The following is a 5,327-nucleotide window of genomic DNA, read 5'->3' as shown; positions in this document are numbered from 1 at the left end:
GGGAGGAGGTCCCCCCTATCAGTGGACTTGGAAAGGGGCACGGTGGAGATGAGGGAGGGAGGGAGGGACTGGGAGGGAATGAGGGATCGGGACATGGCTGGGATACAGAGTTAATAAAATGTAACTGATAAAAAAAATAAAAAATAAAAAAAATAAAAAAAATTATTCCTTTGTGAGATTGTTAAGTGTGAACATCCTAATAATTAGATAATTAGATATGGTGCTCTATAAAACTCAAAATTTCTGAGTCAAAACCATATTCTGAAAATCAGGGACAAATGTTTAACTTTGATAATACTTGAAAGGAATAAAAATTCGTACCTTCCTAGGTGTTATTTTCCTTCAGTTTTTCAGCGGTAAAACATTCTATTGAAATTTTGTTTGTGTAATAAATATATAACCAGCCAGTGAACGGGGGAGGACATGTAATAGTGAGATTCTGGCAAGTGCATAATGAGGAAAGGGCACGAAGACACTCCTGTGTCTACTGTAAAGAAGGAAACACTACTCTTCACTTCATCGTAAGTTCTAACAATTCAGTATCCCTTTTGGTTATTACTTAGATCTAGAATATCTGCCAAAGGACTGTGTTAACGGTTTAAACTCCACATTGATACTATTTGAAGGCAGAGAGTTTATCAGGGATTTGGCTTTGAAGGAGATGCTAGGGCTATAGCCCCCTTTCTCTCTGGTTCACAGCTGTCATGAGGTGAACTGGCTCTACAGACACCCACTTCCTTCAAGATACACTGTACTTCCTCAGGTCCAAAGATATGGCTAAGGGAACCTAGACTGAAATACATGAAACTGAGCCCAAAATAGATCTTTTATTTTTTTTTGGATGGTTATCACTGTTATTTTGTATAATGACAGTTATTTTAGACAGATTTACTAGATTAGCTGGGTTTTGTGGCTATGAAATCATTATCAAACTATGAAGAAGAAAGGCCAGGGACTTTGGTTTCTGAACTGCTAGCTGATCAAGCAAAATCAGATGGAGTATCTATCCTGAGAAATGATTGGATCACTGATGATTAGTTAAATAGGTGTTTTCACTGCTGCCATAGGTGAGTTTTGAAGGACGTAGGCAAACGGTGATTTTATTCTAGGATAATCTTTGATACCCATTAACTTTAAAATGAAACCATAAAATGTCTTGTGAAAATGAGATTGACCAAACCATACAGCACTTCCCATATCAAAGAGATACATGATAAATTTTAGGTAGAAAACTAAGTGAACAGAGGAGATATTGGCATTGAACACTGTTGTACACTGGCATTGAAGCCTGTTGTTGCAATTGGCTTCAATACTATCAGAGAGTTTCAAGTAAAAAATGACACTTTTCTACTAATTCATCATCCCCCTTTGACAAGCTTGAAGGTTCTGTGTTCCCCTTAGCAAATGGAAGTCCTGGTCAAATTCCACAGGATCATGTTCCACTCCAGGATCTATGCCTTCAATAGTCCTGGTAGTTGGCTAAGTTACCAGTAGCAGACATAGTTTTCCTCTTTTGAAGTGGGTCTGTAGTCCACTTATAGAGTCATTGGTTACATCAAAGTGTGGTTACCACTACTGCACCTAAAGTAGTATCATGCCACACTGGTTATTATTATGTTTTATAGGTGTCATAGCTGAGTGGGATTATTAGTTGCTTCCTTCCTTTGGAAGTCGTCCACCTGGTACATGGAAGTTAGTTAGTTATTACATGGAAGGGAGTCAAGTTACTTCCAGTGAGACCGGAATCTGAAGTGTATGGTGTGCTCACGAATAAGGGACTTACCTTCTGGCTGTGGGCTTCAAACAAAAGGCCATGCCAAATGATTGGAATCTTTTGAAAGCCTTTGGTCTTGGACAGTTCTGACCAGTGACTCAGAAGAGGGTTTTTCATGACTTTTGTTGGGTTTGTTAGATAATTATATGTTTAATGAACCAAAGTCTCAATTTTATTATAATCCTTATTTTACTGTATACCTGCACAGTCAGATATTCAGGTTTCATACAATATAACTAAGGGAAATCAGTGTGAATGAGCATAGAGCTGCTATATTTTTTAGTTTAAATTATTTTTTTATAATTTATTCCCTTTATATTCCTATTGAAGACCTTGCCTTGTTTCCTCCCAGTCCCATCCTCCCTCCTGGTAGAACTGTTATTTTTATAAGCAACTAAGTAACCAAATTAATACTAAAATAAATAGCAAAACACTTGATATTTTAGCTCACTTTCATGTAACTGTTTGGCTAACTCTGGGCTCTGCTGTTTCTCTTTAATATCCCCAGTGGCTTTGTAGTTTATCACACACAATGGCATGCTGACTAAATGTTTTATGAATGAACAAATGTATTTAGAGGTAGCTTTTATGTCCACAATGTGCTTAGATGCCTCTGCAGAATTTGAGTGCCTTTCACATGTGATGGAGTTATATGTGTTTACCCTAAGGCAGGATGAGTGAACAATGAAGATTCTTTGAACAGAAAACCCTATTAGCTTCAATAGCAAATCCTGTAGAGAAAGGAAGTCCAGAGGAGAGCAAAGAAAGTAAAAGAGGATGAGATTTAATGTTTGGATTTATTTAAGATCTTGATATGCTCATGATATACTTTTTATTTAAGTTTACCTGGATGTTCCAAAATTCAAAACACATATGATTCTATATGTGTTTTATAGGACTAAATTACTTGCTAGTATTAGAAAAATTAATTCTACAGTATTTTCTGTGCTAAACACATTGCTGATGGTATTGTCAATTGTTTATGATAAATACATAAATTATATAGCAGAGAGCTCAACAAAATAGCATTTATTTTATAGGTCATTTCAATAATTGCTTATTCTGATTATCCTCAATTCTTGGTATTGCCTAATGCCACCATTTAAAAATTATTTCAGATTTAGACTTTTTTTTAACATTAACTTCCTCAAAGCCACAAACAATTTGATTCCTGTGTTTTATACAGTTCATTGCTTTCATGTGGGCTTTAATGACATGTATGTTTTTTTTCAGAAATGTTATCATCATGTCTGTGGCCATGTACTATTTGATGATGTTAAGATATTGAAAGTAAGGACTCATTATCTTCTGAGATGACAGATTTCATTTTTGAAAACTCTGGGTCTTTAGTTCTTAGGCCTTTTCTTTCTTTTCCAAGGCACCATGATCTTGGACTATCTGGGGATGGCTGCTTGTCCAAAGTCTTCATTAATTGATCATAAAAATCAAGACAATAACTATTCTGTAAAAACAACAACAAAAAAACCCACAAAAAACAATAAACATGGGAGGAGACATATTAGATTTAATACTCCAGACTAAGAAAAAGGTAATAGAGTAGGATTTTGAGTAGATTTATATGAGAAATGAAAACCATAGATTTCCAGGGATAGAAGGATTTTCTGGCTAGGAGAGCAATTTTTTTTTCATTACAACAAAGGAGCTATCATGACCAAGACATAGAAACACTCTGCCTATAGGAAATATGCCTAGAGGAATCCAAGAGTGATGCAAACCCTCCTTTGCCTCTGGGTTTCGGGAAGATTATACTGAAGGGATGGATAAAGCACTGAAAGAACTAGGGACTGGCATCCTTTTAGATTTCCTAAAATTTCAGATAGCGAACAAAGTATGTCCATGGCATATGAAGTGTCTGCTAGGTGTCAGCCTCCACGACAGCAGTTTGCAGGAACTACACTTAGCATTCAAAACAGCTTGGAAGCAGCAGCTCTGATGAAGAAGCAGTGGGTGAGAGGTGAGGTGAAGCAAGGAAACATATATAAATCTTTCCTCATCTGAAACACAAATGAGAATGAAGTATGGCTTTTTAAAAAGTACTGAGATTTCTGTCTACACCCCCTCTTGGCTTTTTTTAATATCCCTGAAAGGCTGGGATTAGGAGTCCTCCCACATCCCATCTCTCCTGGGAACTTTCATAGCACCACTCCCGATTAAACTAACAGATTAGACCCAGTGGCAGAAGGCACAGCATCAGCTCTTTGAGAAAGAGCAAATAAGAATGAAGTGTTAGATTGCAAAGCTAATTATACATTCTGTGCAAGTGTCACCCATCTGTTGCAATTGTTTTAAAAGCAGTCATAAGTCAACTGTTGGGGTAAGATGTTTACTGTTGTGAACACAAAAAAATGCTCATGGTTCTTATTCTGTACCATAGCTGGAGGCTGCAGTGGTTCTCGGAGAGCTTAACTTTTTGTGAAAGAGCAAGTAATAGCGCCAGGTAGTAAAATTAAATTCTATGCATACACAATCTTTCAGAACTTAAAAGTTGTCAAGCAGTATTGGATCAAATTTTCTTGTCTACACATGGGGACCCTGAGCCCAAGACACTTCCCTTCATATATTTGTTTGTAAACTCTCACAATTTTGCATATTTATTGCAGGTTGTTCTTTTCTACCCAAGTGGTACTTACTTATATTTATATGTCCCTACAGGAGGGGAATAAGAATTATTTGCTCTGTGTACTTAATGCATATAATAGTATACAATCATCAAAACACCTATAATTTGTTTTTAGTTTTTATAATGAAATTGGTCATAAACGAGTAGAGGTATTCTTTTTTTTTTTTTACTTGTCATTTTCTTTTTTTCTTTCTTTCTTTTTTTTTTTACTTGTCATTTTTTTTCTCAATGCAGTTTATTCAGGAACCTTGAACAATCTTCTGACCCTGGGGAAAGCCAGCCCACAGCTTAAATAGCCTCTGGGTAGCCAACCCCAGCGTGCCACGTGGGCAATGCAGAAAGGTCCACATACATGGAAGCAAGCCAGATCCTCAGCCTTAGCCAAATGTGGAGTTGCTTGTGACAGAGAGCACTCACCATCCATCCGGAAGGTGGAAGGCAGAAACCAGCTCCATCTTTAAGGCATGGCATTATGCAGCTCTCTACAGTTTCCCCTTTTTTGTTTTAGACGCATCAGGCAAGAGTAGAGGTCTGATCTCTGATATTAGAAATAAATTGGGACTTTGTACCGATGTTCATTTAGGTGTCATCCACCCAAAGAGCATCAGACCTGTCTGATACCTTTTTCTCAGAGGCGGGACCTGGGGCATTAACCCGCATGCAATCAGACATGCTCTTCTCTGGGTCCAAAGCGGCTGACCCTGTTTGCACTGCTTAGCCTCGCATCCTGAGCATAACATTTTAGCTTTTTATGGTAGCCAACCATGCTTGGGGAGACTGTCCTGCTTCAATGGCTGTAAAGGCATGAATGATCATGGCTGCATTACGCGGTTGTGAGACTCTAATCTTGCTTATACACCACAGGCAAACCAAGGAGACCAACACCAGAAGGCCTGCTAACGCTCCCATGCC

Source organism: Meriones unguiculatus, chromosome 10 (assembly GCF_030254825.1).
Source record: "Meriones unguiculatus strain TT.TT164.6M chromosome 10, Bangor_MerUng_6.1, whole genome shotgun sequence".
In the NCBI taxonomy this organism is placed as follows: domain Eukaryota; kingdom Metazoa; phylum Chordata; class Mammalia; order Rodentia; family Muridae; genus Meriones; species Meriones unguiculatus.
The sequence above is the reverse complement of the archived record's forward strand: the minus strand, read 5'-3'. Positions refer to the sequence as shown.